The 27,680-nt window shown below is 44.5% G+C and overlaps 1 protein-coding gene and 1 non-coding gene across 26 annotated transcripts in view; one reads left to right on the top strand and one right to left on the bottom strand.

Moving 5' to 3' along the window:
- RARB (retinoic acid receptor beta) overlaps positions 1–27,680 on the bottom strand; it is a 1,227,259-nt gene that overhangs the window by 254,153 nt on the left and 945,426 nt on the right. The gene's annotated exons all lie outside the window — the stretch shown is intronic.
- Positions 1,847–1,919, top strand: TRNAE-CUC (transfer RNA glutamic acid (anticodon CUC)). Its single transcript has one exon. It is a non-coding gene; the product is annotated as a tRNA-Glu (tRNA).

Raw genomic sequence — 27,680 nt, 5'->3', positions numbered from 1 at the left:
TATGTTACCACTTATTTGTGTTCTAAAAATAAAACAAACAAATGTATACAACAAAACAGACTCACAAATACAGAGAACAAACTAGTCATTACAGGGGGCAGGGATAAGCTAGGGGTAGGAAATTAAGAGATATAAACTACTATGTATAAAACATAAAAAACAAGGATACATTGTACAGGACAGGGATGTTGTTATTTTATAATAACTTTTAATGGAGAATAATCTCTAGAAATTCTGAATTACCCTGCTGAACACTTAAAACTAGTATAGTATCATGTATTCTTTTACATGAATGCACTGTAATTCATTTAACAGTGCTCAGCGAGTGGATATTTATGTTGTTTCCAGTTTTCCAGTGTTATAAGAAACCCTGTGGGTATCTGTACCAAAACATCTGCTGAAAAAAGTCTAGTAACAGTGTTGACAGGTTAAATGTGCATTTTAAAATTTGATGGCCACACAAAATAGTACTCCAAACCGGTTATGCTGATATATGCTCCCCTCCCCTCCCCTCCCCACCCCAAGTTCTAAAGCAGAGGTCAGGAAGCTCTCTCAGAATAGGGCCACAGGAAGTGTTCTAGGTTTTGCAGGCTATACCGCGTCTGTTGCAACTGCTCAGCTCTGCCGATGTAATGTTAAAGGCACCAGAGAGCACATGTAAATGAATCAACCTGTGTGTGCTGAATGAAATCTTATTTACAAAAACCAGCATTCCGCTGGGTTGACCCGTATGCTGCAGTTTGTCTGAAAGTGACAGTGAAAGTCGCTCAGTCGTGTCCGACTCTCTGCGACCCCACGGACTATCCAGTCCATGAAATTCTCCAGGCCAGAATACTGGAGTGGGGAGCCTTTCCCTTCTCCAGGGGATCAAACCCAGGTCTCCTGCATTGCAGGCGGATTCTTTACCAGCTGAGCCACAAGGGAAGCCAGCAGTTTGTCTACCTCTGTTCTAAGCCAACATTCAATGATTTCGTCAAATTCGACATTGCTTTGTCTCTATCCCATAAAACCTAACCATATACATTTGAGTTTTCTTAACACTTTAACTTTCCATGTTCTTGAAAAGCTTCACCCAATTTCAACTTGTGTATCATACAAAGAACAATATGGCTCTTTTATTGCAGTATTTCATCCAGGGTCATCTTTATTCCTCTCTTGGCTTATCATTTTCCCCTTTCCTACTTCTTCACCTCCTTCTGTAAAGAGTATGGGATTACATCTCTCCTTCAAGGAACCCAGATGCCACCATACTTCCTTTTTTCCACACTGAACCCTGCTTTGAAGTCAGTGATTTCCATCAATTCCCTCTTCCCCTAATATACGGTGGCAAGTATCCGGAAGATGGAAAATGTAACAATGATTCCTGAGAATAAGTGCCAATGGCCCCACCATGCTACAACCTGCCTGTATTACTCTTCCTGAATTATTTATTCTATCTCTTTTCAACACATCCTCCAAGGAGCTAAGGGTAGCTGTCCCACCCAGTTGGCAGAGCACTTAGAAGAATTGAGAGGCCCTTTTGGGGATGGAAAGAATCACAAAGGATTCTCAGAGTGCTTTGGGACTAGAGGATAATGTCAATAGCTGAGATGTCTTCCTTCTGCCTAGTTCAGCACTTAATAATTTTTTTTTTAGATCATCTGTATGAAAAGAGGCTATCAGTTGCCTCTTAAACCATGCTGTTTAAAGTAGTTAAAATTCAATATAATTAAAACTTAGTTCCTCAGTCATATTGGCCACATTTCATGTGGCTAGTGGTTATTACGTCAACCGGACTGTGCAGATAGAGAAGTTTTGTCATCACAGAAAGTTGAACCAGGGTGCTTCAAAAGTGAGCTGAGGGACTTCCCTGGTGGTCCAGTGGCTAAGACTCTGCGCTCTCAATGCAGGGGACCCAAGTTCGATCCCTGGCTGGGGAACTGCATCCTGCATGCCACAACTAAAAGACCCTGCCTGCGTGCTGCAACTAAGACCCGGGTCAGCCAAATGAATCCATATTTAAAAAGCGATCAGAGAGGTGGCACAGCATGGTGGGTGGGGCTGTGGAGTCTGGATGTGGACTGAATTTCAACTCCAGCCTCACCTCTTCCCAGCTGTGTGACCCTGACAGTTACTCCACCCCTATGTGCCTCAACTACCTCACCTGTAAAATGCAGATATTAATGGCACCTACCTTCAAGAGTTGGGGTAAAGACTGAATGAGGTAATACAAGCAAAAAGGACTTAGAACATTGCCTGAGATATATAATAAGTACTTTGAAAAATGTAGTGGCAGGTCTATAAGGAGAACGCGAGGTCAGGAACACAGAACTCAAACCCTGTTCAGCTGCCTCTGGTGTCAGGGACACAGAATCTCCTGTCAGCACGGGAATTTTCAGCCAGGATGCACAGTTCGGGCTGTGGGGTCCAGGCACATGCAATTAGGGCAAATTCCCCAGGGGATTTTGCTACATAGATGCCTGGTTTAAGTTCCTCAGCATTGAGGCATTATTATATACCTTACAAAAGGATGCTTTCTTTTCCTTTCCAAAGCAGACACTGAGTCAGAATGGCAATGAAATATTTGACAAGCTCCACCCTGCTGTTCCTTGTGGGAGGCAGAAAGTAGATCACATGGTGTGCTGTTTTTTGCAAAGTGGTAGTTAGCCTCAGGAACATAAGGCCAATTATGGTTAATTAAATGTTAAGGATATTGTACAAAATGGAAGATTTGCATTGTCTATCTTATCTTTCCATCCATTCATCCATCCTGTCCACCTACTTACTCTTCTGCTGTACCATCCACCTACCCATTTATTACCCATCCACCATCCATCCTCTCTTCTACTTATCTGTCTTCCACTTGTCCATCTACCCATCTACTCATCCACCTCCCCAACTATCTCTGAGTCATCCTCTACCCAGGATCCAGCTACCAACGGACATGAAGGGTGTGTGGCTTTTTGGCAGCAATGTCTAGAGTACAGAGAGGGATAAAAGTAAAGCTCCTCAGATTACTCTAGCATCTTTCTCTAGAATCCCTGAAAAGGATTTCTCAGTGACATGTGCTGGTAGAAACAGGGCCAAAGCACTGGCCACTGCTGATTTCCATTAAGGAAGTCTGGTAAATCAGGCTGCTGATGGGGAGCCCTCTTCCCTGAGAACGTCGAGGAATTTGAAATGCTAATGAAGTCAAGTTCTATTAGCAACACAAAAGTTTCTGACTCAAAGGCCCCAAAGGAATTTCCATCAGATTCTACTGGGCAAGGGAATGCAAAAGTTGCAAATACATCAGAGAGGCCATTGGGCAGAGAAAGGAGTTTAAATTCATCCTGATGTCTGACCGAGAAAAAGGCAAGTAAAAAGCTCAATGCAATTGACTGGGAATTGAGGTTAACATAAAGCCAGAGAGAAATCTCTGGGAAATTAGCTACAGGATATAACGCCACCCCCTCAACCAAGGACTTTGAAAACTTCTATTTGAGAGGCTATATGTTGGCTTCCAAAATTCATTTTTGACATTTTATCATTGTTTGATTTGTTTGTTTGTTTTGAGTTAGAGATGCTTCAAAAGAAATTAGCTGGGATTTTTCAGAAGGCAAGAGTTTCAAAATTTAGCACATGTAAGTATAGGAAGGCCAAAAGGGAAAGAACAGACGGAAATATGAAATATCTCCCCTGTTAAAGCAATATACAATAATACAATGTAAGACCACTGCGGTGATTCCAATGGCATGACAATTCCAGGGCTTCCACCCAGGGCCATGTAATGCAGACTTCTAGGGCTGGGGTAAGGTAATCAGGTACTTTGCACACTAACGTGTCAGAGCCTCTGCTCTGCTGGGACATTCTACTTGGTAAACACCAAGACACAGGCCTTTAGAGGGTTAGGCATTAGGAGAGATGAGTTTACAGGAGAGCAAATGGGGAAGCTGAGCCTAGAGTAAGGTCTGGGCTCTGTATGTAGCAGCTGGATGGCTTTGGTAAGCTCACAGTTTTCTTTTTTTTTGTACCTTTTTAATTTAGAAAGTTGTTTTAATTGAAGTATAGTTAATTTACAATGCTGTGTTCATTTCTTCCGTACAACAAAGTGATTCAGTTTTGCATGTATACATTCTTATTTAAATATTCTTTTCCATGACGGTGTATCATAGGATATTGAACATAGTTCTCTGTGCTATGCAGTAGGACCTTGCGGTCCATCCATTCTGCACATCTGCTAACCCCAACCTCCCACTCCATCCCCCCCCCCTCCCTCTTGGCAACCGGCAGTCTATTCTCTATGTCCCTCACACTCCTTTTATTTATTTTGGCTGCGTGGAGTCTTCATTGCCATGTGGGCTTTTCTCTAGTGAGCGGAGGCTCCTTGCTCGTTGCTATCACGGGCTTCTCATTGCCGTGGCTTCTCTTGTTGAAGGGCCTTAGCGGTTGTGGTGTATGGAGTCAGTCATTGTGCCGCATGCGCTTATTTGCCTCACAGCCTGTGGAATCTTCCTGGGCCAGGGATCGAACCCTGGTTTGATCCTGCATTGGCAGGTGGCTTCTTAACCACTAGGCCACAAGGGAAGTCCCTGAGTCACACTCCTGAGCATTATTTAATCTTCAACTAAATGAAGATAATATGTACTTCCAATGATAGTGTTTATTTCAAGGGAATATAATGTTGAAGAATTAAATAAACTAATGTATGAGAAAGACTTTTCTAAATTTCTAAAGTATTATGCAATGTTAGTCATTGCTGTTTACATATTAGGTAAAAACAGACAAAAATTTCTTTTCACCTTCCCTTATAAATTCTGTGGCAAACTGTTAACTCCAGCCTCCCTCTTAATTTAAGTTCCCTTTAAAAATCCATGATAACAGATTTTTAGTTGAGCACATGGCTCCCAGAGAGAGCATTTCCTCTCTGCAGCCGGGTGTGGCAATGTAATCATGTTCTCATCGATCAGACGTGCTGTGTGCAACTTTCACGTCACATCCTAAAAAGGTAATTTCTATCTTCTCCATTTCCTGCCAGCTGAACTGCTCTGGGACCCAGCCTAGTCCATGGGGATTAGGGTAGCAGTCCAGGGAGGGTAAAGGCTTATGATGGAGGGACCCCAAGGCCCTCAATGTCCACGGGGAACAGAGCTACTCAGACACCTATCTCTAGACAATCACATGAGGAAAATTAATTATATCTTTTGTGTCTGTTTGAAATATGCAGGTAAGACTGCCTATCACCATACTAGCCCAGAGGCTGGCATGGTTCAAGGGCCAAGTGTAGCCTACCAGTAAAACAAAGGCCATCCAAATCCAGCTCACTCAGCAAAATAAAGTTTTATGAGAGCTTAGAATGTTTGCATTTATTTGCTTACATATTGTCTGAGGCTGCTTTCAGCCAATGACAGAGTTGAGTGATTGCAACAGAAACAGTGTGTCCCACTAAGCTGAAAATATTTATGATCTGGACCTTGAGAGAAAAAACTTACTGACGCCTGCTGTAGGCGTTCACCACCAATTCATCTGAATTGGCCTTGAAGATGAAATCTACCTGGAGAAGGAAATGGCAACCCACTCCAGTATTTTTGCCTGAGGAACCCCATGGACAGAGGAGCCTGGCGGGCTACAGTCGCAAAATGGTTGCAAGAGTTGGACGTGACTTAGCGGCTAAACTGCCACCACGTGAAATCTACCTGCAGTCTTGGAACTACATAATATTGAGAGTTTCTTCAAGATCTAAAATTTTCATTTCAAAGACCCCAAGGATGCTCTGCAGCTATTTTTTTAAGCAAACACACTTCTTTAGCATCTTTGAGTTAATTTTGGCTCTGCCAGGATACTCTTTGCTTGGATATCAACAAGACTTATTCCATCCCTTTCTTCACGTCTTTATGAATATATTGCCTTAATGCAGATATAGTGATCCTATTTAAAATAAGACTCTAGGTCATGTCCATCACTATCTGTTCCATGAGCCTACATTTTAAAATTTATGGACATATTACTACCTGGAATACATTTATCCTTTACTGTATGTAGCCTATAGTAGAAAGTAATCTCCTTGAGGGCAGCGATGCTGTCCAGTTCACTGTGAGGACCCCAGTAATAACAGTACCCGACACATTCTAGTCCTTCAATGAATATTTGTTGAGTAAATTAAAAAAGAGCACTTTCTGGAAGATATTGCCATGCACAAATTAGCAGAAATTTAAAACAGGCAGAAAATACAATCCACTGTCTCAAGGCAATTTGAATGGCCTCACTGTAAGTAAAATAAAATTACGATTAATTATTAAAACACATCATTTTAAAATTAAAATCTATGACATAAACTTTATGCTTTTAGTTCACTGATAAGGGAGTTCAACCTATATGCAGACCAGGAGAAAGGACAGTCTCTCCAAAAACAGAACAGGGACAATGAGATATCCACTACAAAAAGAAATAAACAAGGATCCATACCTAACACCATATACAAAAGTTAACTCAAAACGAGCCATGGGTCAAAATGTAAAACATAAAGCTATAAGCTGTTAGATGAAAAAGAAAAGGCGCTCTCGTGACCTTGGGTTGGGCATGGATTTTTTTTTTTTAATTGGAATATAATTGCTTTACAATGTTGGTCAGTCTCCCTACACAATGAAGTGACTGAGCCATGTGCACACATGTGTCCCCTCCCTCTGGGGCCTCCCTCTCACTACCCCATCCCACCCACCCAGGTCATCACCGAGCACAAGCTGGGCTCCCTGTGTTATACAGCACGCGATAGGGTATGCATGTCAATCCCGACCTCCCAGTTTGTCCCGCCCTCTCCTTCCTACCCTGCGCTCACATGTCTGTTCTCTACATCCGCATCTCTATTCCTGCTTTGGAAATAGGCTCAGCTGTACCATTTTTCTAGATCCCACACATACGCATTAATATATGATACTTGTTTTTCTCTTTCTGACTTAGATGTGACACCAAAGTATGACACACAAAAATACAAACTGGTAAGTTAGATTTCATCACAACTAAAATCTTCTTTCCTTTGCAAGACTCTGCTAAAAGAATGAGACGATAAACTACACACTAAGGGAAAAAGCATATAACTGAAAGTGAATGTGTTTGCATATAAAGAAATGTCAACATTCAAAAGCAACAAAGCAAGCACCTGATCCTCACCCTCAGTGGGTAAATCACTTGAAAAGAAACGCCACCAAAGGCAAAATATCTTGGCAAACAAACACGTGAAAAGATACACAGATACAAAACACAAAAACAAAATAAAATATCCACACAAAAATAAAAAACAAAAGATACACAACATCATTAGTTATCAGGGAAATGCAAATTAAAACCACAACAAGAAACCATGACACACCACCTACAAGACCCTCTACAATTAAACAAACAAAAACAACACCAGAGCAAGTGTTGCTGTGGCCAAGGAGAAGCCGGAACTCTACCCGACGGCTGGATGTGCAAGACCCTGCGACCACTTTGAAAAGGGCTTGGAAATTTCTTGAAAAGTTAAGTGTGTACCTACAAAATGATCTAGCTATTCTACTCCTAGGTCTTGACTTATTTAATTCAAGAAACATTAAAGTATACCTTTACTCAATAACATGCATGTTCATAGCAGTTTTATTTGTAATAGTCAAAAGTGAAGATAATTCAACAGGTGAACTGATAAACTCTGGTATACCTCTACAATGGAAAGCTCTTGGAAATAAAAAGGAATGAACTACTGATACATGATACGACAGAAATGAACCTCACAATAACTATGCTGAGTGAAAGAAGACAGACCCAAGGTGGTATTTAACATATGGTTCCATTTATGTACGGAAGCTCTAGGAAATGCAAACTAGTACCCAGTAGTAGATCCATGGTTGCCCAAAGACAAGATCTGGAGGAAGAGGGAGGGGCAAGAAGACAAGATTACAAGAGCACATAGAGAAACACATCTGGGGGGGGGGTGCTGTGCTCACTTAGTCACTCAGCTGTGTCCCCCTCTTTTCGACCCCATGGACTGTAGCCCACCAGGCTCTGTCCATGGGATTCTCCAGGCAAGAATACTGGAGAGGGTTGCCATTTCCTTCTCCAGGGGATCTTCCCAACCTGGGGATGGAACCCAGGTCTCCTACACTGCAAGTGGATTCTTTACCATCTGAGCCACCACGGAAGCCCAAGTGTGGTTGTATATATGTTCGTTATTATTATTCATTTTTATTGAGATATAATTGACCTATGTGTGCATGCCTGCTAAGTTGCTTCAGTCGTATCTGACTCTTTGCGACCCTATGAACTGTAGCCTGCCAGGCTCCTCTATCCATGGGATTCTCCAGGCAAGAATACTGGAGAGGGTTGCTGTGCCCTCCTCTAGGGGATCTTCCCAACCCAGGGATCAAACCTGTGTCTCATTATGTCTCCTGCATTGGCAGGCGGGTTCTTTACCACTAGCGCCACCTGAGAAGGCCATAATTGACCTATACTTTACATTAATCTCAGGGCTGTAACATAATGATTCACTATTTATATCTACTGCAAAATGATCATTATAATAAGTCTAGTTAATATTCATCAGTTGTTACAAATTTGTGTTTTTTGTGGTGATGAGAACTTTTAAATTTTACCTTTTAATGACCTTCACTCATTTAGCCTGGAACCCACTGCTCCTCCCCTCCCCCAACCTCTGGCAACCGCCAACCTGTTTTCTGTATCTTTGAGTTCAGTTTTGTTTGTTTTAGATTCCACATATAAGTGATGTCATATGGCATTTGTCTTTGTCTGCATGACTTGTTTCACTAAGCATAACACCCTTGAGGTCCACCCACGTTGCTGAAAATGGTGGGATTTCCTTCTTTTTTTGTGGCTAAGTAATAAATATATATCACAGTTTAAAAATCGATTCATCTATTGATAGATTGTTTTCATATCTTAGCTATTGTAAATAATTATGCATTGAACATGGGGATGCAGATATCTTTTCAAGTTAGAGTTTTCATTTTCTTTGAATAGTTACCAAGAAGTAGGATTTCTGGATCATGTGGTACTTTTATTTTTAAGTCTGTGAGGAACCTCTACACTGGTTTCCACAGTGGCTGCACCAATTGACATTCCTGTCAACAGTGAGGAAGTGTCCCCTCTTCTCCTCAGCCTCACCAACACTTGTGATTTCTTATCTTTTTGATGACAGCTATCCTAACGGGTGTGAGGTGATGTCATTGTGGTTTTGATTTGTAAGTTCTCTGATGACTAGTGACTTTGAGCTCTTTTTCACGTACCTGTTGGCTATTTATCTGTATGTCATCTTTGGAAAAATATCTATTCAGATCCTCTGTCCACTTTTTAATCAGAATTTCTTTTTTCTGCTGTTGAGTTAAATATATTTTTAAAATATATTTTGGATGCCAACCAAACCCCTTATCAGATTTGCAAACATTTCCTCCCCTTCCATAGGCTGCCTTTTCAGGTGACTAGTGGTCTCCTTCGCTGGGTACATTATGTTAACTGTGGTAATGACATCACGGGTATATACATATGTCAAAACTTATCCAATTTCACACTCTATGTGCAGTTTAATGTATGTCAGTTATACCTCAACAGAGCTGTCCTAGAAAACAGTAGTTAATAAAATATTTATCACTCAGTATAGTACAGGCACTGACCCCTGAGGATAAATACTGGCCATGCCAGTGTGTTACAGCTGAATACCAACCAGCCTCGGTTGCAAAGGTGCTCAACCCCATTGGTATTCTGGGAATGAAATTTAAGACAATGCAATAGCACTTCATGCCTAGCAACATAGCTAAATTAAGCAAACAATGAGTGATACGAAGGGTGTGCAAAGATGTGGAGAAATCCGAATTTTTGTCCACTTCTGGTGGAAACTGACATTTGTACAACTACCTTGGAAAAGTATTTGTCAGAATCTACTGAGGTCTGATATACTTCAACGTCTAGTACAAGGGGATTGTATTCCCATGTACATACTCAATATATGTTCATATAAAAGACATGTGGAAAAAAGGCCATAGCAGTACTAATCATAATCGCCCCATATGGAAAACTAACCAAATATCTATCTGTAGTAGAAGGAATAAATAAAATACAATGCATTCTACCATTAACTACTATTCAGCAGTGACAGTGAATGGACTTTAACCACAGGCAATGGCGTGGATGAATACCACAAACCTGATATTGAGGGAAAGAAGCCAGAAACACACAAAAAAGTACAACTGCATGACTCTGTTTTTATAAAGTTCAAAAATAGACCTAATTAATCTATGCTGTTACGAGTTAGGATACCTGTTACCCTTGGGTCAGGATTAGTGGATAAAAGGAGCTAGCACAGGCTTTTGATGTTCTGTTTCTTGATCTGCCTGCTGGTGACGTGTGTGTGGTCAGTTGCAGGACAATTCCAGACTGTACACTTATGATTTGCATACTTATTTCTATGTGTGTTTCAATAGTGTTTACTTAAAAATAAAGGATAGATGGAACAGATGACTGACAGATTTTTTAAAAACTCCTCTCAGCTGGTCTTTGAGTTGAAAAAGTTTGAGAACAACTACAGCGGTCAACAATCTTGAGAAGGTGAGGTATTCTCAAGCACTGGGGGGAAAGGGGGTGAGAGTCCAGGAGTCACTGCAGAGCCAGCTTTGAATATTTAACTCTAAAATACAAAAGGCATCTTGATGAAACCTCATGTCAGCATCTACATCTCCAGGTCTCTTATTTAATAGCAACATTTAGTGAAGAAACACCAAAACCTCTATATATCGGGGTATTGTTTTTACCTTTTAAATAAATATCTAAGAAACTAAACAGAGGAGAAAGAAGAGAAAGAGGGACAGAGGACAAAAGAAAAATAAAATAGCCACTTTCCTCTAGATAATAATTCGCTATCAATTCCCACAAAGAAGCACCTTGACCACAATGTAGTAATAGAAGCCAAAGGTGATTAGACAATTATAGACTCATTTCCAGGAGTCCCCAGCTCTGTGAGGCCCCATGATGACTGTCCCTCGTGCTGCCTACAGTTCCCAGATGACAAGGTTTTAAGCAGGATGGCAATTCACTTGCAGTTGGCCATTTCCCCAAAGTCAGGGGCTTCCACCCTGTCCTCACCCAGCCCCCAGTTCCGGGTCCCCTGCTGCCCTGCTCCTGCTGGGCAGGAGTCTCTCCTGCACTGTCCCTCTTCCTCAGAGTCACTCGCTGCCTCTCCAGATGTCTCTGCATCTTTTGAACTTGCTAAGGGCTTGGGTTGCTTGGCATTTCCTCTCTGGATGCCAGGGGTTACCATCCTGGTTACCAGTCAATTCTCCTGTTGGATACTAGCTCATCAGGACACAGGGGTACAGGCCAGGCTCTGAAGGACATTCCTTGGCGTTGATTTAGTGTACTGGGAGGTACTATTCCTAGGCTGCTTTGTGAGTCTTTAGGAGATATTTTGGTTGCCTCTCTGACTGAGGGCACACCTGGCATTTAGTGGGTGGTGCTAGAGATGTCTGTGGTTCTGTACAGTGAAGAACTACTCACGTCTCACGTGACTTTGGAGGGCAGGTAATCCACGTAGGAACATAACCTGAACCTAGAAACAAATTCCTTCCTAACAAACACACAAACTATTTTTTTTTTACATGGTTTTAATATGCAAAAAAATGTCCTGGGTCTTCCAAGATGCAACTGTCCTGTGGATTGAGGCAAGAGGGTATTTTACACTGTGAGGAATTATACTAAGAGTTGCTTCAGAACGTCACATTGATCACCAAAGCCTCACCTTGATCAGTCTGCATTGTAGCTGCTTCTTTCTTTGTGGTTCTACTTAAAGGTATGAACATTATCTTATCTTGTCTTTTAGTGAGACACGCCCAAATATTTACATATTAAAATATAGTCATGTATTATAAATAGCTTCCATTTTTCTTTTATATTATCATTGGGATATTATGTTGATTTTTTAAAAAGTGTTGCACACATATATACATGCACACGTGTTTATATGCATATACATGTATGTGCATGCGTGCTGTCACTCAGTCGTGTCCGACTCTGTGTGACACCATGGACTGTAGTCCGCCAGGTTCCTCTGTCCTTGGGATTCTCCGGGCAGGAATACTGAAGTGGGTTGCCATGCCCTCCTCCAGGGGATCTTCCCGACCCAGGGATCGAACCTGTGTCTCCTGCTTTGCAGGTGGACTCTTTACTACCACACCGCGGGGGAGGACGCACGGAGTCTCTCTGCAGCTCACATGAAAGTAACACAGTATTGTGAATTCACTATACTTCCATAAAAAGTAAATGTAAGTAAATAAATAAAAATAAATTTTCTTAAAAATGTGCTGCACAGGTAGATGATATCTATGGATTTCATTCCAGAATGGAATAGGATGTTTTCTCAACTATCTAGTATATAATGGAGATACTAAGTCTCAGAAGGCTGGGATCCACTGATTTATAAAAACAGCTCCAATTCCTCTGAAAATTTTTCAAATGCTTTTGTAACATCTCGACTTTTTATGCCAAATATCAGCTGACCTTTGCCCAGTGTTGGTAAATATTTAACAAGTGAGTCTCCATGGGGGAGAAGTCCTGGTTCACAGTATTTGCCGATTTCCTTGCTGTAAACACTCTGTGGGCAAGTTCAAGAGTCATCTAAGATGACATCATTGAGCCTACAGCTGGGCAGAGATGACAAATACTAGCTCCTGTAACTTACAAAAGTCAGGGGACCTGGGGACCCCCAGGTTATCCGTTTTCTGCTTTGACATCATCCCAACTTTCTCTAGGTTTTCTCTACCAGGACTCAGGGGAGCAAAAAGTAAATCAAGCAAAGAATAAATAAATGAAATAAGTCATAACTTTATATGGGTAACATAGATACCACAAGGCTCAGGTTCAAAGGAAATGCAGACAAGCACGAATGAAAGAATCCTTTATATCGTCAGCTGATGTCAATTAAGATTCTAGGATAAAAAGAACTGCCTTGTTCAGAGGAGAGCCAGAGGATGTGGCAATATGTTTCCTGTCCTTATTCTGCTGCTGGTTGGAGAGAAAACTCCAAAGATACATTTGTGAAACTGTTTAAGAGCAATCCTGGGAAAGGACCGTTTGCTTAGCCAGCCGGTGGAACCCCGTGGGCCACAGGCTGGCCCTCCTTGGTGGTATCTTAGCCTGTAAATGCTTGAGTGTCGGGTAACCCATGGTCAGCTGCTCGGTTATCAGTCATTCTCAGGACTGGGGCATCCACATACTGTGTTTGGCCAGAGTACAAAATCTTATCAAGAGGAATGGTGGGTGAATTATCAGCTGAGAGAAAGGGTGACAACAGGAACTGGATTGGTACAAATGATGCTCCAACAGGAAAAAGTCATCAAGATCTGTAGCAATGGGGATCTGTCTGATGTAAATACACACACGTCTGATTCTGAATTTGTCTAGGACCAAAATTAGCCACATTTTCTTTTTCTTCTTTTTTTGTTTTGATCACACCGAGTGGCTTCTGGGATCACAGTTCCCCAACCAGGGATCAAACATGGGCTCCCTGCAGTGAAATTGCCTAGTTCTAACCATGGATTGCCAGGGAGGTCCCCAAATTAACCATATTTTCATTGTTTCTGAAAATCCCCAAAAAAGAACACTGAAGGACACCTGGGAAGTGAATGTAAGGCCCTGCTGTAAAAAAGGCACAGAAGTACCTGTCGTACCCACGGGGATATTGACAATGGAATTTTTGGAGAGCAGACAGGAGGGAATTTCTGAGCTGGCTTGGATGGACCCCGGGTTCTGCTGATCACTTTAAATTTTGCGTATTATTAGAGGGGACACCACCAGAGTCCTTTGTAAGGAAGAAAGTTAAGTTTTGTACAGCTTACCCTCTGCGCGCCTCTTTAGTACCTTCAAATCTTCAGAAGTGTGAAGTGTAGTCCCACACCTGGAGATGCCAGTGACCAGTGTTATTCTGGGACTTTGAATTCCCTGTGAATCCCTAATATTTGAGTCGTTCAGAGAAGATCCTTCTATCCCATGAAACTGCAGAGTTAACACAATGTTGAATGAAGTCTTGAGTTTATGATGAATGTGTTCCCGACACACAAAAGTTTACGGTGACTGTCAACCAAGAAAATGTACAACCCCAGCAGGTAACGGCATGTGGTGTGTGATCTGACGAGGCGGAGCAGGTTCTGAGCAGATGCTTAATGACAAAAGCAAAGTCAGTTGTACGGTCTCTTGGGAAAACAACCAGAAAATAAAGGTGAAAGAAGTTTTCTTGGCGTGTCAGTAGAAGAAATTCACAAGCTATACATTTTCTCCCGGTGTCAAGGAACAGGGACAGACAACTCACGGCGGAGGGCTTAGGCCGCTGCGGTCAGAGGTCCCATGTCGTCAGGCCCATCACCAAGGCCCTGCGGCTTCGGGGTCCGTCCGTGCAAACTGGAGGTGTCAAAAATTAAACAGCCCTCAATAAGAGCCTGTGGGAAGTCGAGGGATGAATCCAATTTAACAGCAGAGTTGCTGTTGCTGCTGTTGTCATGCTTTGTATGCTGGGATGGCATTTGCTTTTCTTGCTGCCTGGGGCTGAGCAGATCACCCCTTAACAGTTCTTTAACGGAACCTCTGGCAGCACTGGAGACACTTCAGGAGTCCTAACGCCAGCTTCCTGTGCCAGGTGCTGCCCGGGGCTGGGCAGATCACCCCTTAACAGTTCTTTAACGGAACCTCTGGCAGCACTGGAGATACTGCAGGAGTCCTAATGCCAGCTTCCTGTGCCAGGTGCTGCCTGGGGCTGGGCAGATCACCCCTTAACAGTTCTTTAACGGAACCTCTGGCAGCACTGGAGATACTGCAGGAGTCCTAACGCCAGCTTCCTGTGCCAGGTGTAGGGGGTATAGGTGCAGGCGTAGGACACCAACTGGGTCCTGCCCATCAGGTCATGGGTTGCCAAGGAATCAAGGAGTGAGTGATGGAGCAAGTCCTGGGTAGTGGATGGAAGATGCCATGTGCTGCATTGGCATCTTACGTTGGGTTTCCACAGAAACAGATGCTGAGAGAAGGATCTGAGCACGCGTGTGTGGGGGACATCTCAGGAAGCGGCAACAGCGGGTGGGCAGTGAGGGACAGGCGCTTGGAGGATGCTCACTGAGACTGGCCACCGCGGGCAGGTGGAGGTCAGTCCTTCTGCGGCACCGGGGCGGGGAGTGCTGAATATGCCTGAGAGTTACTCATCCTCCCCAAAGCACATGGAGGCTCAGGGATTAATTCCCCAATTCCCACTGGCTCTTGTTGCCGGCTGTTTAATTTTTCTTGACACTTCCAGTTTGCAAGGCTTGAGGGCCCAGGATGCTCCCAGGCCAGGAAACAAGACTCCCGGCAGAGAGCTGCAGGTATTCACACAAGTACCTTCAGTTCTTACAGAGCGGCCGGTGAAGGGCATGAATGGGGCTGACAGTCTCCTGCAAGTGTGTGTGTGTGTGTGTGTGTGTGTGTGTGTGTGTGTGTGGCACGTGAACACAAGCACGGGCATAAGATGGGCCTTGAAGAAAGGGACTCAGATGGGCATAGAAAGGGGCAAGGTCCCAGCCAGCTGGTGGAGGAGTGTTCAAAGGTACAGAAAGAGGAGCCGCAGAGTAGAGTCAGGGATACTCACGATGACTGTGCCTTTCACTGAGGACATCCTATCCTCACACAGGCCCTTTGGACACATAAATTGTCTCTCCAGCGACATTCAAGTAAAGAATCATTACACTCCTGTGACAGATCCCAGGAGACCGATTTCAGTTACCATGTCTCAAAGGCCGATGAGCAGTTCTTATCTGAGTCTGCATGGCAGGCCTAGAGTGTCCAGCACACCCGTGCTGGCCTCATCCTGCTCCGCTTTGGAGGAAGGCATTTCTGCACGTGCCCCAGGTCTCTGTCCACGCAGGAGGTCAGGCGGGAGCAGGGCTTCTGTCTTAAGTAACTTTCTATCCCCACATCACCAAGCCTGGTGCCTGGTACACAGCGAATCATTTTTTTTTTAAATTGGATTATAGTTGCTTTGCAATGTTGTGTTAGTTTCTGCTGTATAACAATGTGAATCAGCTTAAAAAAAAGATATATATACACACATATATATCTCGCCTTCCTCTCAAGCCTCCCTCCCCCATCCCACCCTCTAGGGCATCACAGAGCGCCAAGCTGAGCTCCCCGTGTCATAGGGCAGCTCCCCACTAGCTGTCTGTTTTGCACCTGGTAATGTGTTTATGTCAAACCCCGTCTCCCAGTTCATCCTGCTCTCCTCTCTCCTCTGTGTCCACATATCCACCCCCTAAATTTGTGCCTCCATTTCTGCCCTGCAAATAGGTTCATCTGTACTGTGTTTATAGATTCCACATACATGCGTTAATGTGTGATACTTGTTTTTCTCTTTCTGACTTACTTCACTCTGTCTTACAGACTCTAGGCCTGTTCACATCTCTACAAATGACTCAGTTTTGTTCCTTTTAATGACTGAATAATATTCCCTTATGTATATGTATCACATCTTATTTATCAATTCCGCTGTTGATGGACATTGAGGTTGCTTGAACAGTATGGAGGTTCCTTGAAACACTAAAAATAGAGCTTCTGTAATGACCCAGAAATCCCACTACTGGGTGTATACGCTGAGAAAAACCACAATTCTAAAACACACGCGTACCCCGATGTTCACTGAAGCACTATTTACAATAGCCAGGACAGCGATACTTAGAACACGTTTGTGAGCAAAATGTGGTTTCCATTTCATCTCAGATCACTGATCAAGTAGATTACTGGCCAATCTTGTGGCTCAAAAGGAAAACTTTTAAATGACTTTCATGAGTTTGACCGGGTGCTGGGTCTCTGCTGCAGCCTCCGGGGAGTGACGGATGGTTGAAGTACAGCCTTGGCCCCTGAGGGCTCAGGTCTCATGGAGAAGGCAGAAAAGATGGCGAAGGCAGAGAAGACGGAGAAGGCAGAGAAGACGGAGAAGGCAGAGAAGATGGAGAAGGCAGGGAAGCGAATCTAGGCTCATCACTCAGATGAGCAGGTGCCTTTTGGGCAGACCTTATGAGATTTAGGATGATGCTCCTTGTACTTTTTTCTCCGGTCCTATAGAATCACTTTTCTTTCCTACAGATGGAAACAGTGCAATCAATGCTGGCAGGGCATGAGACCTGTTGGGATCCCTGACAAACCGTTGGGGGTAAGTTACGTCTTTTTTCAGAAGCAATCACCAGCGGGAGGGGTGAAGTAGACCAGGAGAGGGTGATGGTCTTCCAGGTCAGAGACACTGAAAAATTTCACTTGTTTCATGTCACTGTCACTGCAACAATGTTGTTGTTCAGTCGTGTCTGACTCTTTTGCGATCCCATGGACTGTGGCCCACCAGGCTCCTCTGTCCATGGGATTCTCCAGGCAAGAACACCAGAGTGGGCTGCCATGCCCTCCTCCAGGGGATCTTCCCAACCCAGGGATCGAACCAGAGTCTCTTGCATTAGCAAGTGGACTCTTTACCACTGAGCTACCAGGGAGGCCCAGACTGTAACAATGATCTACCATCAAAGAAGGTCTTTCTCTGTAAATAACTCTGGAAATACAGAGGCCATGCCTAACTGGTCACGTACATTTCCCCATCCCATCTCTGCGCCCCACTCCGGGGACCTTGTCAACAGCAGGTGCTCTGAAAATGCCTGCTGAGAATGAACAGGAGAGCCTGTGAAGAGTCTTTATGCTTCCTGTCTCTCCATGGGGCCAAATCGCCAGTCCTTAGAACCATATCCTTCCAAACGTTGGAGGGTAGCAAGGCGGTTGTCTGGTCTTCCTTTGGTCTCATAGGCAGTAGTAACTCTTGGGAAAAAAACAAACAAACTCTGCTCCCGGTTCATATTTTTACTAGAAAGCAATCTTTCTCTTTTTTTTCTTTTAAATCTTACTTCTTAATGTATTGTAATAAGACAGTGAATTTGGCTGGCATGTGGAGGAGATATTGAAAAGCACTGATTTTTCTTTGATTTTGCAAGACCTGGTTTAATTCATATCTGGGGAGGGTAGGGAGCAGGTTGTGAAAGTACATCTGCACAGGAACTTAATCTGTGATAGATAATGTATTCGTTTCCAATATAATAGGATAACCAGAAATTTGAAGGCTCTAATTGAGTCCGTCAGCGGTGATACAATTTTACATTTGGCTCAAGTGACTGTTGAATATCAAGTGGTGCTGAGTTCCTCCAAAGCCTTTCATGACCCCTTGGAAGGAGTTCTACCACAGTCTCAGAAGAAATCCAAGTCGTGAAAAGCACTCATTTTTTAAGAGCATGCAAATAAACCAACAGTGAAGAGGAAAAAAAAACAAACAAAACCGCAGTGCTCCATGAACTTAGAAGGGGATAAGCGTTCATGAGTCAACTTTCTACCGAGGAGCACAAAGGAAGAAGTCGCAAGGACTGCTCGGGCAGGCGGAAAACACCCTGAGAATCCAATGACACGTTGACAAGTATCACTCCTGCCTGCTTTCCTCAAATCAGAATCAAGCAGTGGAAACACGAGCAATTTCCAAATCAGGTTTTGACAGTTCCGAACTGGGCTCTTCCCTGTCTTATCTGCAGTCTCTGACAGGCTCCAGGTGGGTCCCGTCCAGGGGGAACAAAAAAACAAGGAAAATACTGAAATATTCAGTACAAAGTGATTAGGAAGATTTTGCCCTTCAACCATAAGCTTCTGGGGAGGAAATATTTAGAGGTTTTTTTTTTTTTTTTTTTTTAGAAAAAGGAATTCACAGCTTGTAAAACTTGGCATCTTAAAAAAAAAGATGATGACTAATTTCATAAAAGAAATGGAAACAAAAGTGCTAAATACCAGCACTCAAATGTCAAGACAGGATTTTCCAGGAAAATATCAGACTGCTCAAAAGGCTGAAAAAGTTATTAGGATGGCAGTATTGTTTGGGACATAGTCTCTCCTTACTTTAGAGCAAATTTTAAAAAACAATAAAATCACAGAGCCGATGTTTTCATTTTCATTCTGGTTCTAAAGTTAAGCCAGGGTAACTTGGTCTCGCCTGATCTCCCTAGGTTTACTCCGGTTTAAAGGCAAAGTTGAGGTCAAGTTGAACAATAGAGCCTCATTTTCCAGCCTCAGTCACATGAACTCAATGATTCTTCACATGGTTTTACTCCTAAACCAGGAACAAATCAAGTGTTGAATGAAACTGGCTTTGAGTAGTTGGGTTTTAGCCAACTTGGGATCCATATTATGTTCTTCAAACTGTAGTGATGTCTTCCATCGATTTGGAAAATTCATGGCTTTTTTTTTTTTTGTCTTTAAAATTTCTTCTGTCCTGTTCTCCTCTCTCCCACTGGGAGTCCAAACATATATGTTAAAACTTCAGTATTTCCTCTATGTCTCTTTTCTGTGTTTTCTGCCCAACGGAGCCTCTTTCCTGTTTTAGTCTGAATGTTCCCCCTGACCGATCTGATAGTCACTCATCCTCTCTTTACTTGTGCCCAGGCTGCTACTCAACTTATCTATTGAGATTTTCATCTTTTTCTTTTTGAAAAAAGTTATCGGTGTATCGTTGATTTACAGTGTTGTAGATCTTCATTTCAGCTAGTATATTTTTCATTGCAAAATTTCTATTTGGTTCTTTTTGAATAGAGTCGAGTTTTCTGGTGAAATTCTCCTACCATTTATTTATTGACTATTCTAATGACATTTATTTAAAAGATAAAGCTTGTATTTACCCTTAGAGATAAGCACAGGGACATCACTGGTGGTCCAGTGGCTAAGACTTCATGCTGCCAGTGGAGGGGGCCTGGGTTTGCTCCTTGGTCAGGAAACTAGATCCCACATGTTTAGAAGATCCTACGTGCTGCAACTGAGACCCAGCACAGCCAAAATAAAGAAAGAAATAAAAGTAAGTATCAAAAAAGAAGGTAAGTCAATATCTGGATCATCCCTGGGTCTGTCTCTTCTTGGTTCTGTTTCTTAGTTCTTACTGAGCTTTGATGGGGTGCAGACCGTTGTGTATGAAAATTTTAAAGGCTCTGGATGGCGTTGTCTTCCTTTACCAAGTCAGTCCTCTCTGAAGGTCAAAGTAAATCCTGATATCTAGAGCAGGGGGTGTTACCTCAGTCTAACCAAAGGCTCAATTGAGCTGAGAGCAAGTTTTACCTTTCTCAGGTTGGGTCTACTTTGGATTCACCCATCCCTAGGCGGTTACTTTCTAGAATTCTTAAGTAGAGCTTGGGATGTTTATAAGACCCCCTTCCTGGTATTCTCATTTTTGCTTTTCCAGCACCATGAGATTCTGAAAACCACACGCTGCTTTTGAGCAGTTTTTCCTTTGCTTGGGGTCTTAACCTCTTTATTTGTGCAACTAAGAATGAAAAACTATGTTGTTGTTGTTGTTCAGTTGCTAAGTCACTTCCAACTCTTTGGGATCCCATGGACTACAGGTTTCCCTGTCCTTAACTGTCTCCCGGAGTTTGCTCAAATTCATGTCCATTGAGTCGGTGATGTTATCCAAGCATCTCATCGTCTGTTGCCCTCTTCTCCTCCTGCCTTCAATCTTTCCCAGCATCGGGGTCTTTTCCAATGAGTGCTCTTTGCATCAGGTGGCCAAAGTATTGGAGCTTCAGCTTCAGCATCAATCCTTCCAATGAATATTCCAGGTTGATTTCCTTTAGGATTGACTGGTTTGATTTCCAGCAGTCCAAGGGACTCTCAAGAGTCTTCTAACACCACAATTCAAAAACATCAATTCTTTGGTGCTCAGATTTCTCAATGGTCCAATTCTTACATCCATACATGATTACTGGAAAAACTGTAGCTTTGACTAGATGGACTTTGTAGGCAACATGATGTCTCTGCTTTTTAATATACTGTCTAGGTTGGTCATAGCTTTTCTTCCAAGGAGCAAGCATCTTTTAATTTCATGGCTGCAGTCACCATCCACAGTGATTTTCGAGCCCAAGAAAATGAAGTCTCTCACTGTTTCTACTTTTTCCCCATCTATTTGCCATGAAGTGATGGGACCGGATGCCATGATCTTAGTTTTTGAATGTTGAGCTTTAAGCCAGCTTTTTCACTCTCATTTTTCACCCTCATCAAGAGTCTCTTTAGTCCCTCCTCACTTTCTGCCATTAGAGTGGTATATCTGATATAGCTTTACCATATAGATATTATCTGCATATCTGAGTAAGAATGAAAATTTATTGAAGGAGAAAGAGCTTGGGGCCTTTCTTTCACACAGGGCCTGACCCGTCAAGTCTTAGATGTCTTGGCAGCTCTCTGATGCCTTTAGATAAATTTTTATTTTAATTTTCTCTGGCCTTTCTACTGATTCTTCCTGGGATCATTGGTCTGGCTAAAAACTGCTTTGTTAGAGCCAGGAGTAGAAGTAATGAATAGCTACAGTTTTGCAAAAGCAAAATCCCAGAAACAGAAAGCTATAAAAAACTCAACTGGGAAAATGCATTCCATGTATCAGGAAATACTCCTGGACTGGGTTTTTTAAATGAAGAAGACAAGATCCTGATCCTGATAGTATTCACTTCCCATCAGGCCTCTTCTGAGGGGAACTCGATTCCATTGTATTTTGCTCTTTTTCACTCGTTGTTAGTATTTAGCTCTAGGCGTCTAATCAACATTGGCTAAAAGACTCAAGGAAACATTAAGGTCTTTCTCTGAGACATTGGGCTGCTTATCAGCACCTCTCAGATCCTGAGGTGGTTAATAACTGGACCCTTTACTCCCTGCCCACACCAGACTGGGAGCTCCCTTGAAGAGAAGAACTAGGTTTGATACTTAGGCTAGACCCTCCATATCACCCAGCCTATATTTTTGGCTTTTTTCACTATAATCACTCACTTGATGGGCGAACTCCCATATTTCCAGTGTGTCTTGGGATTTTGTTTGTTTGTCTGTGTGTGTTTGTGTGTGTTTTGACTGTGCCTCTTGGCTTGCAGGATCTTAGTTCCCCAACCAGGGGTTGAACCCAGGCTCTGAGTCCTAACCTCTGGACTGCCAGGGAATTTCCACTTCCAGTGCATTTTGTGTGGGAAAGAATGGGATAAGGCGGTGACCCTCTTTAATGATGGGGGAGAGTACAGAAGCTGTGCTCTAGTTCTTGTCTGTGCAGCATCAGTAATGATTTCAGCCTGTTTCCATAATGAGTAGCATTTATTAATGGCTTCCCAGTATGCTTGGCATTATTCTAAGCATGTTATATGTGTCATCTCATTAAATCTTTTGGACAATCCTAAGAGTTTTTATTATTATGCCCGTTTTGCAAACCAAGAAACAGAGGCAGAGAGTGGCAAAGTTACAAACTCAACCCTAAGGCTCAATTGTCTGCAAACAGCAGTTGAGACCTTAACTTGAGACCCGTTCATGGTGGTGGACCCTTGTCCTAACCTGAGGAATTCCTGCCAATGGACCTCAGCCCGTGGTGGATAGCTGATGGGGAATTTGCTCATTATATATATCATTCTCTGCCTGAGACACAAACCTTGTGTTTCCTTGTGGTTCCATTTACCAATTTTCTTCATCCCATTTCTAGTTTGTTTTACTCATTCATTTAGAACTGAGTGTCGTTACAGCAGCTACGCTGGCTTAACCAGCCAGGGGCCTCTGTTTTTCCTGGCACGAGTGGTCTGGAGGTGGGCAGTCACGTTCCACACAGTGGCTCCCCGATGCCCTGAGGGTTCCGGCACTTTCTGTGTGTCTATTCTGTTAATGAAATATGTAACTTTCATTCTCATGCTGGCAAGCTTGTTATTCCCTCTTCAGCACCGTGTGTATTTCAGACAGGAAGGGGAAGGATAAAGGGATCAGATAAAGAGTCAAGCTAACAATTCTGTTCCTAATTAAATAGCTTTCCCAACCCTCCTACACTGCTGGTGGGAATGGATACTGGTTCAGCCACTGTGGAAAACAGTGTGAAGCTTCCTCAGAAAACTAAAAAAAAAAAGTCAACTACCATAGGACCCAGCAATGCCACTCCTGGGCATATATGCAGACAAAATCCTAATTAAAAATGATACATGCAGCCCTATATTCATAGCAGCACTATTCACAACAGCCAGAACGTAGAAACCACCTAAATGTTCATCAACAGCTAAATGGATAAAGATGTGGTACATATATACAATGGAATACTACCCAGCCCTAATAAAGAATGAAATAATGCCATTTGTAGCAACAAGGATGCAACTAGAGATTATCACACCGTAAAGTCAGTCAGACGAAGACCAATGCCGCATGAAATCACTTATGTGTGGAATCTAAACTAGGACACAAATGCACCAGAAACACTCATGGGCAGAGAGAACAGACTGGGGGGTGCCAAGGGGGAGGGCTGGGGAGGGCCGGGGAGGGGTGGAGCGAGGCTGGGGAGGGGTGGAGCGAGGCCGGGGAGGGGTGGAGCGAGGCCGGGGAGGGGTGGAGTGAGGCTGGGGAGGGGTGGAGCGAGGCCGGGGAGGGGTGGGGCGAGGCTGGGGAGGGGTGGAGCGAGGCTGGGGAGGGCCGGGGAGGGCCGGGGAGGGGTGGAGCGAGGCTGGGGAGGGCCGGGGAGGGCCGGGGAGGGGTGGAGCGAGGCCGGGGAGGGGTGGAGTGAGGCTGGGGAGGGGTGGAGCGAGGCCGGGGAGGGGTGGGGCGAGGCTGGGGAGGGGTGGAGCGAGGCTGGGGAGGGCCGGGGAGGGCCGGGGAGGGGTGGAGCGAGGCCGGGGAGGGGTGGAGCGAGGCCGGGGAGGGGTGGGGCGAGGCTGGGGAGGGCCGGGGAGGGCCGGGGAGGGGTGGAGCGAGGCCGGGGAGGGGTGGAGTGAGGCTGGGGAGGGGTGGAGCGAGGCCGGGGAGGGGTGGGGCGAGGCCGGGGAGGGGTGGAGCGAGGCTGGGGAGGGCTGGGGAGGGCCGGGGAGGGGTGGAGCGAGGCTGGGGAGGGCCGGGGAGGGCCGGGGAGGGGTGGAGCGAGGCCGGGGAGGGCCGGGGAGGGCCGGGGAGGGGTGGAGCGAGGCCGGGGAGGGCCGGGGAGGGCCGGGGAGGGGTGGAGCGAGGCCGGGGAGGGGTGGGGCGAGGCTGGGGAGGGCCGGGGAGGGGTGGAGCGAGGCCGGGGAGGGCCGGGGAGGGGTGGAGCGAGGCCGGGGAGGGGTGGGGCGAGGCTGGGGAGGGCCGGGGAGGGCCGGGGAGGGGTGGAGCGAGGCCGGGGAGGGGTGGAGCGAGGCTGGGGAGGGCCGGGGAGGGCCGGGGAGGGCCGGGGAGGGGTGGAGCGAGGCCGGGGAGGGCCGGGGAGGGCCGGGGAGGGCCGGGGAGGGCCGGGGAGGGGTGGAGCGAGGCCGGGGAGGGGTGGAGCGAGGCTGGGGAGGGCCGGGGAGGGCCGGGGAGGGGTGGAGCGAGGCCGGGGAGGGCCGGGGAGGGGTGGAGCGAGGCCGGGGTCAACAGAGGCGAGCTACTGTACATCGAATGGATAAACAACAAGGACCTACTGGGTAGCACAGGGAACTAGACTCAGTCTCCTGGGAGAAACCATAATGGAAAAGAGTATAAAAAGGAACGCATGTACGTGTATAACCGAGTCACTTTCGGGGCTTCCAAGGTGGCGCAGTGGTAAAGAATCCACCTGCTAATGCAGGAGACACAAGAGATGTGGGTTCAATCTGTGGGTCAGGAAGATCCCTTGGAGTAGGAAATCGCAACCCACTCCAATATTCTTGCCTGGAAAATTCCACAGACAGAGGAGCCCGGTCGGCTACAGCCCATGGGGACACACAGCATCAGATACGACTTAGCGACTGAGGACACACGAGTCACTTTGCTGTACAGCAGAGATGGGCACAACATTGTAAATCAACTATACTTTAATGTAAAGAATAAAAATAAATAAATAACCAGCTGTCCCAGAAGCCCCATAAGGGATTCTCTTTACAACCAGCTGACCAGGACCCTGCCCCATGGCCACCCCTAATGTAAGGAGTCTGGAAGGTGGGTACGTTGGTACAATGAAGAATATCAAGATTCTTTTAGTAAGGAAGAAAGAACAATAGCTACCTACAATACCTGAGCTAGTTATGAAAGTTTTAACTGAGGGCAGAGGAGATAACTCCATCGAGGACTGGCAAGCCCAGGAGGCCAGATTTCTCAGTGAGCATCACAGTGACACGTAGACTTTGAGAAAGAAATCAACATCCTCCTGGGTCGGACCCCAGAGCTACCTTCCGGCAAGTGATCTGTTGTACAAGCATGACGCTATGCTGAGAAGAGCACTGCATTTAGACGCAGAGGAACACCCTGCAGTCGCTACATATGATCTGGGGGACCCTGGGCAACATATTTTCACAGTCCTTATCAGTAGGATTGGGGGCAGGAGGAGAAGGGGACGACAGAGGATGAGATGGTTGGATGGCATCACTGACTCGATGGACATGGGTTTGGGTAGACTCTGGGAGTTGGTGATGGACAGGGAGGCCTGGCGTGCTGCAATTCATGGGGTCGCAAAGAGTCGGACACGACTGAGTGAATGAACTGAACTAACTATCAGTAAAATGGTAATACCCACTCCGCAGAATTGGGAAGATCAGAACAACCAACGTGGAAAAGTTTTATCATCTACTGACCCACACGTTTCACTTGCGTTTAAATGACGTTGGTATTTCCAGTAGTCACATATGGATGTGAGAGCTGGACTGTAAAGAAAACTGAGTACTGAAGAATTGATGCTTTTGAACTGTGGTGCTGGAGAAGACTCTTGAGAGTCCTTTGGACTGCAAGGAGTTCAAACCAGTCAATCCTAAAGGAAATCAGTCCTAAATATCATAGGAAGGACTGAAGCTGAAATTCCAATACTTTGGCCACCTGATGCGAAGAACTGACTCATTGGAAAAGACCCTGATGCTGGGAAAGATTGAAGGCGGGAGGAGAAGGGGACGGCAGAGGATGAGATGGCTGGATGGCATCACCCACTCAATGGACATGAGTTTGAGCAAGCTCTGGGTGTTGATGATGGACAGGGAGGCCTGGTGTGCTGCAGTCCATGGGGTCGCAGAGTTGGACACGACTGAGTGACTGAACAACAACAGAAACTTAGGACATTTAGAAGTTAGAAGTAGAGAAGTATAAAAGGGAACTGGCTAATTATTTTCATAAGTGTTTAAGAAAGTGAAAGTGAAGTCGCTCAGTCGTGTCCGACTCTTTGTGACCCCACGGACTGTAGCCTACCAGGCTCCTCCGTCCATAGGATTTTCCAGGCAAGAATACTGGAGTGGGTTGCCATTTCCTTCTCTAGGGGATCAGATATTCCCAACTCAGGGATCAAACCCAGGTCTCCCACGTTGTAGGCGGATCCTTTACTGTTTGAGCCACCAGGGAAGTCTTAAATGTTTAAAAGTCCATCTAAAATTACTTAGGTGTATAAATTTATAACACTTTAACATTTTGTAAATATGAAGAATATACTGATGTAAATAATTCTATAACATTATAACATATACATACACATATGTATGCAGTTGTTTGTTAATCAGATTTTGTGATATCCTTGTAATGGAATGTGGCAAATTTACAACATTCAGTCTTAGTACTTAAGCATCTAGAAGCTACCCGGTTGCTTAATCTACGTCTTGGATTTACCCCATATTGGGGAGAAAAGAGGGCTTGGAATTATCAGTGTATCTCAACATTAAAACTGTCATCTCTTCCCCTGGAAATATGGGAACAGTGCTGTGTTTTCCAAGATGTATGCCAGCAATATTTCAAAATATGATTAACAGTGCCAATACTTTGTGAAGTCAGGCACATCTTTTCTTGTTTTGTCGTAGCGGTGCCGTCTATCTCTGTGAAAGCTGATGTATTAAATAGCTTTTTAAAAGCCTTATTGTGGCCTTTCTCTCCCCTCAGTATAGCAGTGTAACTTTTATAGATAATAATGGGAGTTATGCTGGAGCATCTGGGGGTTATGTGGCTTCTGTAGTTAATGGTGATGGGCCAGGCTGGAAGCCACGGCTCCGAGTTCAGGATCCCGTCTCATTTATTTAAGCTTTTGGGGGATGGCTGTGTCCTTTCAGCTGGCCCCCAAACTTGGAGCTTTTCTACCTTTCATTCTGGCAGAAACCCAGTACACAGACACATAAATTAAGCGAGATGGAATAGCATTAAATTTCGTATAAAACTGTATGACATCCAAAATCCAGCATTGGGAGCATTTTCACCCCAAAGATTTACTTTGATAGGAACCTGAATTTCAGTTAACTCAAGCCGGCGCTCTGTAACAACCTAGAGAGGTGGGAAGGGGTGGGAGGTGGGAGGGAGGGGACATATGTATACCTATGGCTGATTCATACTGATATATAGCATAAACCAATACGATATTGTAAAGTAATTATCCTACAATCAAAAATAAGTAATTTTTAAAAAGAGTTTATAAAAATTACAACATTCAGTTAAAGGTTATATACATCAGCTCTTAGAACTAGATAGGAAATAGATTTATCCGAATTTCTAAAAGCCTCCTTAATTTTTTTATAGGGTATTATTTTTTAATTAATTAATTTAATTGGAGGCTAATCGCTTTACAATATTGTGGTTTTCGTCACACATTGACATGAATCGCTGACGGGTGTACATGTGACCCCCCGTCCTGAAACCCCCTCCCACCACCCTCCCCATCCCATCCCTCTGGGTCGTCCCAGTGCACCGAAGCCTGCTTATTTTCAAAAATCACACAACTTTTGAGCTGGAAA

Source organism: Giraffa tippelskirchi, chromosome 8 (genome assembly GCF_054371585.1).
Source record: "Giraffa tippelskirchi isolate mGirTip1 chromosome 8, T2T-mGirTip1v1.2.pri, whole genome shotgun sequence".
NCBI classification, from domain to species: domain Eukaryota; kingdom Metazoa; phylum Chordata; class Mammalia; order Artiodactyla; family Giraffidae; genus Giraffa; species Giraffa tippelskirchi.
Note: the sequence above shows the minus strand (reverse complement) of the source record. Positions and strands in the feature narration are given on the sequence as shown.